The sequence below is a fragment of the Lactuca sativa genome, chromosome 5 (genome assembly GCF_002870075.4).
Source record: "Lactuca sativa cultivar Salinas chromosome 5, Lsat_Salinas_v11, whole genome shotgun sequence".
Taxonomy (NCBI): Eukaryota; Viridiplantae; Streptophyta; class Magnoliopsida; order Asterales; family Asteraceae; genus Lactuca; species Lactuca sativa.
Window position 1 is genome coordinate 330,200,952 of NC_056627.2, and position 15,745 is coordinate 330,216,696.

The 15,745-nt window shown below is 37.7% G+C and overlaps 1 long non-coding RNA gene across 1 annotated transcript; it reads right to left on the minus strand.

Moving 5' to 3' along the window:
• Positions 1-13,140: 13,140 nt before the first annotated feature.
• Positions 13,141-14,931, minus strand: LOC111920582 (uncharacterized). The gene is made up of 4 exons (XR_002859935.3): positions 14,445-14,931; positions 14,247-14,314; positions 13,643-14,037; positions 13,141-13,548 (listed from the first exon to the last, which is right to left on the minus strand). It is a non-coding gene; the product is annotated as an uncharacterized LOC111920582 (long non-coding RNA).
• Between the last annotated feature and the right edge of the window lie 814 nt (positions 14,932-15,745).

A 15,745-nucleotide genomic window follows, 5' to 3' on the forward strand; every position in this document is an offset into this window, starting at 1 on the left:
CGAATGAGGAGAAGAGATGGAGAAGGAGGAAGTGGCGCGGGAGGAGCCGACATGGAAGATGAAGAATGAAGTTTTTTTTATGTTTTTATGTTTATGATGTTTTGGTTATGTTTTGGACAAATGTTAAACACTTGGATGATGTTTGTTTTGTGGGTTGATTATTATTGTCACTTTTAGTTGTTTAATTTTTTCAGGGATAGAAGATTAGGAGGCATACTAATTTGTGAGGGTCAAGAAAGGAATGAGAGGTTTTCATGAAAAATATGGAGTCTTGTTCTTAGGATTGCGTCCGTGAGAGTCGAGAGTAATGGAGAGTGTTGCTGCTGAAGGAATTAGAGTGAGGCTGAGTTTGCATTTCCAATTTCAAAACCAGAGTAAAAGGGAACGTCATATGGACCAGTTTTGGCAAAACAGCGCCTACTCGCCGAGTGCACACACTCTACTCGGCGAGTACCTGAGTTATTACACGATATCGTTCTAAGACAAGAGCTACTCGCCGAGTCCACGCTACTACTCGCCGAGTAGACTGCCAATTTTCGATTTCCAGAACTGCTTTGGGCACTTTCACTGCAACAACTACCCACTTTTTGTGAGGATTTGCCACTGGAGATTTTCTTAAGAAGCTTGTTCCGTGAAATTTTCAAGTTGTCAACCACACGAGACTTGACACCCGAGTCATGGATGAGCTATTTCCATGGCTAAAGTCAAGAGAAGAAGGAGTTAAAGAAGAGAGTATCAACCTATCGACTGCTACCCCAAGGGAGTTTGTTCCAATTCCCTCTATATATTTGCATTTTTATTTTTTGCATAGTATGCAATGAGGGCATTGCATAAAATAAGTGTGGGGTAGGGGGTTGGTCACATATTAGAAGACTTAGAATCTTAATTTAGGATAATTTTAAAAAATTGTTGCATAGCAAAAATATTACTTAGGGATTTAAATTAGAAAATTTTGGTAAAAGCAAATTAGGATTCCATATTAGAATCGTGTTGATGATTGCATGAAAACCCAAATGTTTAGTTGAGCCTATACACGTTCTAGTGCATTTGTGGCCTCCTTATTCCAGTGAAATTATGGGACAAAAACACGACCCCGCTCAGCCCGAGGGATGCAATATGTTTAGCAGCCTAAACCTAAAATGTATCCAGGAAAATTATTATCATTAGCCAATAAAGGTTGAGATTGAGCGCCCCTGCTTAAGCATGTAGGGAATTGAGTGAAAAAAAGTGAGGTACATGTAAAAAAGAAAAGAAAAAAAAAGAAAGAGAGAGAATTACAAGAAAAGTTGTAAGAATTTTTGAGCAATTAAAGTGAAGATCAAAAGATCAAAATTCCAAGAAATTCAAAAAGTTGAAGATACCAAAAATCAAACAACAAGGTGGTGAATTCAAAGAGATCAAAGATCAAATTATCAAGAAAGTGAAGAATTCAAAAGAGCTCCATAGTGGTATCGAAAAGTTGTAATTTTAGATTATGTATGCTTGGGTTGCTCAATTAAAAATACCTTGAGGGTAAGAGGTTTTCTGCGGATGGATTCAGAGGGTTGCATAAAATGAGCATAGTTCGGGGTGAGTGGGCGAATGTTTATGAGGATTGTGAGTATCTGGAGTATGGGGGGTCCTTAGGAAAAATTTTAGACACAAATGTATGCGTTGCGGTCTTGGCATAATGGTTGGGTTAGATTGGAGTTGTTATATGTGATTCTGATATGTTTAAAATTTAGTTTTGCTTGGGGGCAAGCAAAAGTCAAGTGTGGGGTATTTTGATATGTGTATAATTAGTTAGTTATTTAGCATACATTTTTATTCATTTTTAACTAATTATGTGAATAATATGGACAAAAGGTAGTTAATATTGTTTAAATTTTGTTTTTTCAGTCCAAAAGACATGCTTGGGAGTGAAAGGGAACAAGGGAAAGCAATTGAAGACCAAAGAGTTAAGATTGAGGGGCAAAAGCTCATCTACTCGGCGAGTACACGAGTCTAATCGGTGAGTCCAGCTGAATATTCCAGAAGATAGCCACGACTCCTGATTTAAGACGGATAACAACGAGTCTACTCGGCGAGTTGGGTCTGCTACTCGCCGAGTACACCCAGTTTTGAGATATCTATAAAAACCAAGCCTTTATCCGATGGGACTACTTTTCTAGCAATTTTTGAAGATCCTTCTGCGATTGAGAACCCTGGAAGACGCTGAGGAATTCTAATCTTCAACCTTTTGAAGAATTGAAGCAACTAGGTTAATCATTCCACTTAGCTTTAGGATTTGAGTATGTCTAATCTAGTTAAACTTGTTTTTATGTTTGTTTTTACTGCAACTATGAGCTAAATACGTTTTTGTTTCTGTTTGGGGAATACCAAGGAACTCCTATGGTTTAATTCTTAGCTTTTGATTAATTGTTTATTGGTGATCTATTAAATTAAGTTTGTTAAAGAACCTTATGCATTAATCACAATTATTTTCTGTTAATTGGAAGACAATTAAGTTGCATGAACATCTCTTAGTTGTTAACCTCATATGTCTATGTGAACACTAAATCATATGCTTAGGATTAATGATTATGAAACTAAGATTAATAAGACAATAGTTAGATTGATGTGTGAGCTTGTTTGAGAAACCATCAAACAAGAGGTTAATTGAACCACTAAATTGATTAACCACTACAAATCTTATTTAATCCAAATTGTTAATCTAGGGAGTTAATTAGTTTAAACACTTGATCACTGCTTGAATTAATTGATTGTCTAAGGGTTAGGAGTAATGAACATGAACCTAACTACTATAATTGGTAGCCAATAACAATTAATCTATCATAAATACAAAATAACCATAGGAGTGAATTGGTTGAACCTAAATAGAAACATCTTTATCAAATTTGGTGAATTAGTTGTTTTCTTTAGTTGATTAGTTAATTAGGTGTGCTTAAGTTTCTAGTCTTGCAAAACTAGAAGAAAAACCTTTTACTTTCATTAATTGTTTTAGTTAAAATTCGTTATTAGTTTAATTTTCCGTTCCCTGAGTTCGATACCTTACTTACTAAACTATACCACTAAAAGACAGGTTCACTGCCTTTGTGTGCTAAATTTATTAATAAAAAGTAGGGATAAAACAAATGCATTTTATACACATCAAGTTTTTGGCGCCGTTGCCGGGGAACGGTTCTAAATAATTAATCTAATTCCTAATTTTTTCAATCCTTTGTGTGAGTTTACTTGCATAAAGTTACTTTATTGCAATTTATTAGTTAGTAATTAGGTTTTAGCATCTGTTTAGTATTAATATTAAGTTTATTTTTTTTTCAAAATCACACTGATACTCACCGAGTGCAGTCCATGAACGCGGTCTGCACACGCGGTTCATGAGGTCCATGAACGCGGCAGGGGCATTGGTGAGCCCAAACGGCATCACCACAAACTCATAATGGCCATAGCGCGTCCGAAACGCGGTCTTCTGCACATCCTCCTCTCTGACCCTCATCTGATGATAGCCCGAACGCAAATCAATCTTGGAGAACCAAGATGCTCCCTGTAACTGGTCAAAGAGGTCATCAATCCTCGGGAGTAGGTAACGGTTCTTCACCGTTACCTTATTCAGTTCCCGATAGTCTATACACATCCGATGTGACCCGTCCTTCTTCTTCACAAACAGAATCGGGACTCCCCAAGGTGAACTGCTCGGTCTAATGAATCCTTTGTCTAACAGCTCTTGCAGCTGTGTAGACAACTCCTACATCTCGGGAGGAGCCAACCGGTACGGTGCCTTGGCTATCGGAGCCGCACCGGGGACTAGGTTGATCCTGAACTCTACCTGTCGCTCCGGAGGTATTCCCGGAAGCTCCTCAGGGAATACATCAGCATAGTCTCGTACCATCAGAACCTCGCTCACCGTCACCTTACCCGCCTCCCGGGTGTCCATAACATACGCGACATATCCTGCGCAACCCTACTGAAGGTAGCACCAAGCTCTCGCTGCCGAACACACTGTGGGTCCACGTTGTGGCCTCTCACCGTGGATCACCAACTCTCCCCCACTCGGGGTCCTGATCCGCACCAACTGCTGTGCACAATCTATCACCGCCCCATTAGGGCTCAACCAATTCATGCCTATAATCACCTTGTTCCCACGCAACGGAATGGGAACCAAATCCACCAAGTAGCGCTCCTCAAATAACCTTAGAACACAATCCCTGAACACTCCTGATGCTCGCACTGATCGATCATCAGCAATCTCCACCTCTAAAGGGCAATCCAACGTGCCCGAAGACTCAAGAAACTTCTTACTAAGCGCAAGAGAAACAAATGATCGGGTACCCCCCGAATCAAACAACACCTGAACTGGAATACCGTTCACATGGAACGATCCTAAACAGAGCACATACATATAGCATATTAAAATTACAACAGCATAACATAAAGCATAAATAAAAAAATCATACCCGTCACCACATCGGGCGTGGCGCGTGCCTCCTCTGTAGTCAGCTGAAAGGTCCGGCTCCTCATCACTGGAGTCTCTGACTTGCCCTGCCGGCCATCTATGATCCTCAGAGTCGCTGGAGCTGGCGCCTTCACTGGCGCTGATGCTGCTGTCAACTGGGGGCAATTGGCCCTCTTGTGGCATCTCTGGTTGCAGTGGAAACACAGCAACTCAGATGTCTGAACAACCGAGACAGGGGCAGTACAATCCCTGCTAAAGTGCCCTGCCTTGCGGCACTTATAACAGCCTGATGATCCCAATCTACATGCTCCCTCATGCGACCTGCCACATTTCCCGCAGCGGCCCGACCCTCCTTGGCCTTTCGACCTACCATCTGATCCCTTGGGCTTCTTCCCCGAAGCCCCAACCACCTGCCCCGTCTCTGCCTTTCTCTTTCGAATGTGCTCCAAATCAATCTCCCTTGCCCTTGCCCTGGCAATCATGGACTCCAGGGTAGGGCAAGCTGAAAAGCTAACATGCTACCGGATGTCAGCCCGTAGCATGTCATGATAGCGGGTCCTCCTCATATCCACATTTCCCGCATACTGGGGCACCAGCAATGCCCTCTCCCGGAACTTGGCGGTGATCTCCGCCATAGTCTCCGTAGTCTGCCTCATGTCTAAAAACTCTCTGGCCAGCTGTTGAAGCTCGATAGCCGACGCAAACTCTGCCCTGAACCTGGTCACAAAGTCCAACCAGGTCATAGCCTCAACAGTCGAGGCTCCCAATGAGTCACCGACAGACTCCCACCAATCTCTAGCTCGGTCTCGTAAACATCCTGCTGCATATCTCACCTTTGACCCCTCGGGGCAGAAGCTGGTCAGCTGTGCGGACTCAATGTCCGCAATCCATCGTCTGGCAGCAATGGGGTCCTTCGCCCCATGGAAATCTGGCGCACCACTGCCCCTGAAGTCCTTATAGGACAGTGTGCGAGATCCTGACTGGCCAGATGTCATGTCACTCCTGAACGCCCTGAGGCGGTCCTCCATCAGCTCAACTATCCCTTCCTTGATTGACCCGAAAATGATGGGGGTCGACTCAAGGATGCCTCTGGTGATCTCTGACGCGATGAACTCGCGTAGCCTCTCATCTACTAGCTCGGAACCTGATCCCGAACCCGAACCCGATCCCTCTCCAAAACCACCACCAGCTGGCCTCTGGCGTAGTACCACCATTCTGCAATACACACAGACAACCATTAGTGATACTGATACCCCTAAAGGGATCACATCTATTTCAAGTTACCTGGTCTTGTCTCAGCCTTCCTTAGTTCGGGTACGGATCCTCTACTTTCAGTAGTACGGGCCCATACTACCTTCCACATCTATCCGTACCTTCTCCAAGGACTGCCCTTACTCCACCAGGTCCCTTTCACTACCGCTGATCACTGCTATACTCATCCTAGGCTTACCCTAGGAAACCTCTGACTCCACCCAACCCAATCCTCAGGTGCTGAAGGTCTCTTTGTAATGCTAATTAGCCATTACCTGAATACAATCACATGCAACATGCAATAGCCCACACTCCACTATCAGAGAGATACGGGCCTCGCCCACACTCAGTTGCTAAACCATAACATACAAGTATCACACAGACAACGAGTATAAACAATTCTATCATACTGGCATATGTCATAATCAAGCTCAACCATGAGATACGGGCTCTTCCCACACTCCGACACTAACATATCGTCTATACGGGCCGGCCTTGGTGCCTTAGACCCGTTACTACTGGAAGGAAACTCACCTCGAAAAGTAGTTGTTGAAAGTCTGACTGCTAGACGTCTGGCTGCTGCACAGGTAATCCTCCGACTACAAATCCATAAACATATATTAGCCACTCATAAATACCCTTAGGTCAATTGACTGACCCATCCCTGGTCTAAGGTCAACTCCTTGGTCAAATTCAACTTCCAGTTGACTGGACTCGCCAAGTCGTGGCACAGACTCGCCGAGTCCTTCTCCTACCAACCCGGTCCTACTCGCCAAGTCCCTCTTCCCACTCACTGAGTCACCCTTAACTCACTACTCGGGACTATAGAACCGACTCGTGATCCGACTCGCCGAGTCCCACGAGCAGATCTCCTACTCGCTTCCAAATCCTCACTAGAGCATCCCTTAAGAGGATTTGGGGTTCTGGGACTATTGCTACACGTTAAATTGCTAATTCCGCGTGCAGATACGAAGGGTTGGACCTTCAACACTTAAACCCCTCTTACTCAGTGAAATTTCATATGACTCGCCGAGTTTGAAGAACAACTCATCGAGTTCCAGGCAATCTTCATAGGACTCGCCAAGTTGTTCATCCAACTAGCCGAGTCTAAGACCATCTTCATAGAACTCGCCTAGTTCCACTTTGGGACTCGCCGAGTCCCTCCGACCCACTTCCCATACAGACCAAATCTGAGACATGCAATGCTTCTAAACCATATATCTATGCTCCTAGGGCATGCTTATCACGTAAAGTTGCAACCTTTACGTGCATGCATGGCCCTATAAGCTCAGGAAGGCAAATCCAAGCTCTTTAAGAGGTCATACACTCAATAGGGACCTCAATAACTCCAACCATAGAGACTTTATACTTCTAAGATGTCCATAAGATCCCAATCTGAAGTCCTTTCAGAACTTAGAGCATAAATACTTGGAGTTTGAGGTTTTAGGGCTTGAAAACCACTAATTTGGGACAAAAAGGGGATCTAATGAACTAGTGATCAAGGTAAGAACTTTTCTACCTGAATGGAAGCTTCTCACAGTGTAGATTTCGGATTTACCTCCCCTCCTTGCACAATTCAACCTCCTCTTCCTTCCTCTAAGCTCCAAACCTTCTCCACAAAGCCAAAATCACTCTCAAGAACAATATGGGGCTAGGGTTTCTTTCTACAGCTCTCTGGAAGTGTTAGGGACAAAGGAGGCCAAGTTAGAGCGTTTAAATAGGGTGCAAACACCCGGATTAGGGTTTTTGTCCAAACAGGGTCTACTCGTCGAGTTCGGGGACCGACTCGCCGAGTCCAAAGTTCAAACCCCGCGCCTTATCCTGCTCCTACTCGGCGAGTTGGTCCTTCAACTCGCCGAGTCCAAGGCAAAAATGCACAAAATTAAAATATTATTCTCAAGGAGTACATACCAGGAACCAGGTGCTACAATATATTTGGACAAGGTACTAAAACGGTTTAGTATGGAAAGTTCTAAGAAAGGGGAACTGCCCATTTATAGTATTGTTAAGTTGAGTAAGACTCAAATCCCCAGTACAGATGATAAGATAACCGACATGATTCGAGTTCCATATGATTTGGCTGTGGGCTCCATCATGTATGTTATAACATGTAATTGTCCTGATTTGTCTTATGCTTTGAGCATGGTTAGTTTATTTTAGGGTAATCCTGGTAGAGCTCATTGGACTATAGTAAAGAACCTTCTTAAGTATTTGTGAAGGACAAAGGAAATGTTTCTAGTCCTTGGTGGCAGTGATACATTGAGATTGAGTGGACATAGTGACGCCAGCTTCCAGACAGATCAAGACAATTTATGTTCTCAGTCGGGCTAATGGAGCGGTTACTTGGAAGAGATCAAACATAAAACATTGGCTTATTCTACATGTGAATCGAAGTACATCACAGCAAGTGAGATGTCAAAGGAAGCGTCTTGGTTGAATAAATTTATCAGTGATCTCGAAGTATCATGACTATTCAAGATCCAATGGAACTTTTCTGTGATAATGAAGGCGCGGTTGCTTTGATCAAAGAACCTAAGGATCATGGTAGATCCAATTATATCGACAGAAAGTACCATTACATCAGACATAGGATTGAAGGTCATATCCTGGTAAAGATATTATCTTTAGAAGAAAATCATGCAGATCCTTTCACAAAGGCTCTGAGTAGGGTTAAGCATAACCAACATGATAGAAGCATAGGTTTAAGAGATCATATTAGTTTTAGAAGTTACTTGATAGTTTGAAACTTGTAACAAAATAAATGTAATTGATTTTGGTGATTAAATAATAAAGATTATTTATAAGTATGGTTGCTATCTTTTTCAATTGCTTATTCTTGTTTTTCGCTTTGCATGTTTTACTTTCTCAATAAATTTGATTATTCATATTCCACAGTCGATCATACTCCTCGAAGTAAGTAGTGAATTAAGATTGTCATGAATTGAATTATAGATTGTCTATGGGGATTGGACATTGCAATAAGATTGCTATAATGTTCATGAGTACTTAGAAAACGGGGATTTTGAATATTAGGTAAACCCACGCTCAGATAATTATTTCATGGATTATATCACAACCATTTTTGAGGCTATAATATCTTTTATTCTTAAAATGGAAATATATGTGTTGTAATTTACAAGTTGATTGTGCATTGGTATTGCGAAAACGCATCAGTAATATGATGTTATAAAATGTAGCATCATGCATGATTTGGTGAGTAAAAGATACAAGTATATAAGTCGAACTTTATTCGTTCCTTTTTCCATAATGGTAATAGCGATATCTTTGGTCCCCTTGGTGATTTGGTGTTGACATTATAGTGATGGGCCTAACCTCTGAATTGACGTGTTCCATTAGTAGTCTAATGACATCATCACAAATCAAGAAACCAGGAAACAAAATTTTGAACAAGAGATTTATTGTAATCCATGTCTCATGTTCGTACGATATATTGAAGAGCGAATGAATATTTGATCATTTATCTTAGGGCCAATGTTTGATTAGATTAGAGTTTGGCAGTTGCTTTGGAAAGCACACTTTGCTGTTTCATTTAGAAGATATACTTGCAATTTTAGTTACCGAATTATCCAAGTGGGATATTGTTGGATTAAGTGTCTAAGCCATAAATTGGTATATATTTGAATTAAAAGCAAAGTCCTTTTTAGGTTACCCTTAAAACTAGTAATTGACTGGAATAACTTTTAGAGAGAGAGAGAGAGGTTGATTTATTGATTTATTATATGATTAATAAATAATTTATTAATATATTATGAGATTAATAAATTAATTAAAAATAGTATTATTTAATTAATACTTAATTAGAAATTAATTTGGATAATTTTAGGATTAATTAGATTAATTGATAGTGTAAAGACTTAAGCTATAATTGTTCAAAGGTTGAACAACAGAGAAATTCCCTATAGTGGCTAAAATTTGGGAGCCTCCTAGGTTTCTAAAATGTTCCATGTGGATAATAAAGAGACTAGATAAAGTCATATTTGAAAATAATATTATTCTATTTCAAATTAGAGTTATCTAGGGTTTTCCTATCAACTATTAATAGGACCCTCTGGGTTTTCCATTTTCGTCCAAGCATACCTAAAGCAAGAAGAGCCGAAAGTTTTCTCCCCTCTCCTATCTCTTCCCAAGTCTTTGATTGCTAGGGTTTGGATACAAACCATTAGAGACATTAAGCTTTTGGTGTTAGCTTTCCAAGAGACTTAAAGAAAGGAATTGTTTGGTTATTTACAATAATAATCAAAAGGTATGTAAAACCTAATCCTTGTTATATTGATAATAATAGGATGGGTTGGGGTTCTTTGATGTTCATAGATTATAGCTATCAATAGAGAAACTTAGACCCAAATATGTTGCATATGAACTTAATGGTTAAGTTATTTTTCCTCGTGCATTAAATTATAACCTATAAAACCTATGATAAAGTTCCATATGCATCTATAGTTGGTAGCTTGATGTTATTGCTCATGCATATGGAGTTGTGAGCATGTTCATTTTAAATCTAGGAATAGAGGATAAGGAGGGAGTAAAGTGGTTACTACGTCACTTGAAAGGAAAAATTGAGGTCGCCCTATGTTTCAGAAGAAAGGGGTGGTCTTAGAAGGGTTCAATGATGCAGATTTGGGTGGATGTGTAGATTTGGGTAAAAGCACAACAAGTTATGTGTTCACAATCAGAGGTACGTCAGTTAGTTGGATATATAGGTTATAAAAGATTGTTGTTATCGCAACCACATAAGCAAAGTATATGGCTATTGCAAAAGCAGCCAAAGAGATTATATGGTTGAAGAACTTCCTATCAGAACTTGGAATGCAATAACAAGATTGTGTACTGTATTGTGACAATCGGAGTGCAATTTACTTGGAAAAGAATCTGGTGTTTCACAGTAGAACAAAACACATTCAGATGAGGTACCGTTTTATTCAAGAGTTAATTATTGATGAAACTCTGAATTTAAAGAAAATCTTTGGAACGAAGAATCCAACAGATATGTTAATCAATGTGGTTACCACTAGGAAGTTGAAGCTTTGTATGGCTTCAATTGGCCTTTAAGAGGTTTAAGAAAAAGAAAATGGCGGAGAGCGACATATATATATATATATATATATATATATATATATATATATATATACATACATACATACATACATACTAGCCGTTTACCCGCGCAAAGCGACGGGTGCGGATCAAAAAATGACATAAAAAATTTGTTAAACAAAATGACGAACAGATAGAGATTTCTTATACCTGGGCTAGGATTAAACGTAAGACATTTTTGGGCTTATTCGATTTTAATAGAAAGAAACACAAAGGAGGAGGTAGCATAAAATTATACCGATTCAATTGGATATGAAAAACACTTGGTCAAACTTTGACCCATTCAAAATATTATCATCATCTTATTTGACTTTTTCATTATTATTGATAGATTCAGTATTTAGCGATTCAATTTTGACCCATTCAAAATCTTATCATCATCATCTTATTTGACTTTTTCATAAATGTTGACCGGATAAGATTTAGTATTTACCGATTCAATTGGATATGAGGAACATTTGGTCAAACTTTGACCCATTCAAAATCTTATCATCATCATCTTATTTGACTTTTTCATATTTAACCTATTCAATTTGAAGATAAGCTTAGAAGACCTATTCAAAATCTGTCTTTGACCGGATAAGATTTATTATTCTCCGATGCATAAAATTATTGTATATGATGCTTAAAAGTTTGTACCTCTTAAAATTCAGCAAAATCTTGTAAATGCTTTTTAAGGTATTAAGATATATATATATATATATATATATATATATATATATATATATATATATATATATATATATATATATATATATATATATATATATATATATATATACACTAGCCGTTTACCCGCGCCAAGCGTCGGGTGCAAATGTTTTATTCAAAAATTAGTTTGTAGAGACGATTAGTTCTTTTGTACAAATAATTTGTTATATTTAAACAATTGTTAATAAGTGTCATGTTAGCATAAACATAATCAATAAAAATTAATAATGAAAAATTGAGATTATTTACAAATATACATGACCACATGAATGATTGTGCATTATTAATTGTGCAATACTTATTTGTACACCATATTTGATGTATAGACTTCACTACCGTTGAATTATTCGTTAGGGTTCATTAATATTTTTCTATTGGCATGTGATATCTCTCTGGATAAGTCAATCTATTGACTTTTATTTGTAAATAACTGCAAATTTCAAAAATATAAAAATATTCAAAGTTGATTGTTATATTCAAACATCGTTTTCTAAAAACAATAGTTCACAAATGTAAGACATGTTCATGAATTTGAATATTTCCATTCGACAATTATATTCACTTGGAAACATGTTTTACGGGGCATCCAACTTTCATCTAAAGGTAATGAGGGCGTAAAACCAGTAACCATGAAAGATGAAAGATATTGAAAAATAACCTTTAGATACTTAAATTAAAAATGTATATTTTTAAAAAGTAAAAAATTAAATGATCTCAAACACAACTTGCAGAACTATTCATACATATTTTACTAATGACGCAGGTACCCTAAAAAAAGAACATTAATTTGAAGAAATTGTAATTTTGTTAAATATGATAATGACAAAAATGCCTTTAATAATATTTTGAAATTATGACAATGAAGAAGGTTCCTACAAAGAAAAATAAAAAATTACAATTTTCTTTGTAAAATATAAAATGAAGGATATGATAAAACTACCATCAAGAAAATACTATATGATGATTAAACAGAATATAAAATTAACGATCATTTGTTAAAAGTTGTGAAACCAAAAGGACCATCTATGATGTTTTTTGAACTTAGAGACTAAACTTCAGATTTTATAAAACCACAAGGATCATTTATGAAGTTTTGTCGTGAAAATTGCATATCCCATGTTTTTTTTGTAAGTCAATGAATGGGTAAAAGTGAGCGGCTATCATCTAGATTTGAGGAGAATCTATAGAATATTTACTTAATTTCCACACGAAAGCTGTTAACCATAAAAGGTTAATTCGAGAGTATTTAGGAGAGTTTCAATAATGTTTCACGAACGTTTGATTTAAAAAAAATAAAAACAACAGATGAGTTAAATTACATAGTGAGGACCGTTCGTTTCACATATTTTTCTTGAAATTCATGGCTACACATCTCCACTCCGGATCATTTTATATTTTGCCTAATTTACTACAATATTGTTAATTGTTAATTAGTTAATTCCAATTTAGTATTCTGTTAATTAGTAACCATAATAATATTTATACCTTGCACTTCAGTTTATTCTTATTTAAAAACGACTTAAATATAGTAACAGCAAGATCAAACTACATATCAAGCAAAACTTTGCATATCCTAAAAGGCCATACCATTTAATTATGCTTTTTCACTTAATATGTTCATTAACAAATTCACCAAAAACCACATCAAATCTTGCATAAATAGCAATAGCCATGAAAACATGTGAGAATCATTCAACTATTCTTTGCTTTTCAATTACAAGATTCACACTATATTATAAAGAAAAGCACTTTGACCTACTCTTTCTACCCGTAACTAAACATGTTTCTAGCCAATGAATCATTAAAAGATCGTAACTTCATGATCATAACTCATAAGTATAGCTGAATGAGCTCATCACTAACAACAGATGGTGTCAAAACACCCAAATCTGTGAATAGCAAGGTAAGATATTGAGGTGGACTGTAATCCCTAGCAGATGTTTCAACCTAACTTTTAATGGAATAGGAACCCCAAAATCAATTGGTTTTAAAGCAACCACCATGTCTTTTTGATTCAATGGATACAGTCGCGCAAACTGCAATTTAAAAAAAAAAAAGAAAAAAGAAAAAAAAAGCTCAATCCACAATGGAACCGATAAAATTATAGATTTGATTTAAGAGTTGCCATACCTTGTAGCTTTCAGCAGCAACACAAACAGTTTTGTCCATGGTTTTAGCCACCATAGCAATTTGATATGTTCCCATCATGTTGATTATGCCACCACTTTCAACAACTCCATCATCCCCAACAAACACCATGTCAATTTCATCCATACTGTATGCTATGCTACTGCTGAACCGATTTAGAGCTTAACAGGAACATCAAGTTTTGCAACGTGTTTCAACCATGTTATATTCTTCCAACAATTAATTGTAAGGTTTGATTGAGAAGTATAGCAGTCATGTGACCCATTCATATTGGGAAGCATTTTACTCACAAAAATCACTTAAACCATCTTGACATCCAACTTCCACAACTTCTAAAACAGCCTGCCCACCGGCTTGCCTTTTGCATCTAATTTTAACTATTCACAGACAGGATAAAATACATTACTACTTAACATTTAAAGGTAACTAAAATGAATTTTTTAACCAAACTTTAAACACAACCATGTTAAAGGGAAGATTTATCATAACCAGGTACTCAGTCATAGATAAGATAATGAATTAGAAAAATACTAAAGATATTTGGTGAAAGGTAAGCCCTAGAAGGAAAGAAGTACCAATTTAATACCTATTTCGAGAAGAGATGATAGCATCGATGGTCGTGGATGGCCAAGGACGACGGTGATCCAGTAAATACTACAAAATCGAAAACTGTTAGAATCAGAACATCATCTTTCCACAAAATAATAAAGTGTTAGAATCATATACGAAGAAGAAAACCCATTAAAAAACATTCCTTAAATTACATCCAGAAATGGAATCTTACCCGATATCGTTCAATATTTTCAAGTTGATTCACTCTGCCAACAAAATCGTTTATATTAGGGTTTCGAACCTGGGATACATTTGGGCAGGATAAGAAAGAACAATGGAATTGGAGAGCATTTGGATGAGGCAGATTTGGCAATTAACGGTGGGTTTTGGGCATATTAGGGTTTCGAACAAAGAAGAAAGGGTAAGCAACGAACGGGTTTTTGAAGGCTAAACAAAATCAAGACTAATGGTGGATTTTCTATGGTGGTGGTGGTGGTGGTGGCGGCGGTGAAGCAATGGCAGAGGTAGTAGATTACCAGTGGAGACGGAGGTGTTTGGTGTGAATGTTGCCGGTTAGGGAAGATAGAAGGAGGAGACAGGTGGTGATTTCCTTTAACAGATGATAGATATTGCTATTATGGGTGGAACGATGGTTGATGGTGGTGATTAAATACCTAAATCATCTGTAGGTAACAAATCCCCACTCTTCCTTCCGTATTTATTGCTTTTTTTTATTTGAATAAGTCTTGCTAAAAATTAGGGATATATGGGATCTCGTATTATTTTTCAGGACTTTTTCAAATGTTGACCCAATTAAGTTTCATCATTTCATAATGCATAAAATGAATGTATATAATGCAGTAAGGGCTTGTACCTCTTAATTTTCAGCCTTTGACCAAATATGTATATTAAGGTATAATATATATATATATATATATATATATATATATATATATATATATATATATATATATATATATATCATTACTATATATAAAAGCCCTTTTATTCTCCTTCCGCCAAAATCCAGTTTACGCATTTTAATGAACGCCACGTCAAGTACCTCTGAACGACGCCTTGACATCAACGTCGATTCATCAGATCATCATCACCGCTTATTCTTATCATCCGTGTTCACACCAATGCTTCGCTCATAGACACCTGTTTCCGACCATCGTGTCCCTCTTTTCCCTCTCACTCTTGTATTGGGTCACGGGATGAGGCGACGGACGGTGGAACGGTCCCAACTAAAAATTCCATGAACGGATTGAGCAAGGCAACGTCTTCAATGGATAAGAGGTTGGGACTTGAAAGCCGGCCATTTTTCTACACTCTGCTAAGCGCCTACACATGTTTGTATGCACGTTTATCCACTATCTCCCTTTGCCCCGTCGATGCCCTAAATCAATTTATGATTTTTATTTCATTTTTTTTATCAGTTCTTAAACATTGTAATGTTTAAATCGGAACGTTTTCTTATTCTCTTTTTTCATGCTTTGGTTGAATCGCATTAGTTGTTTCTTCATGGTCAAA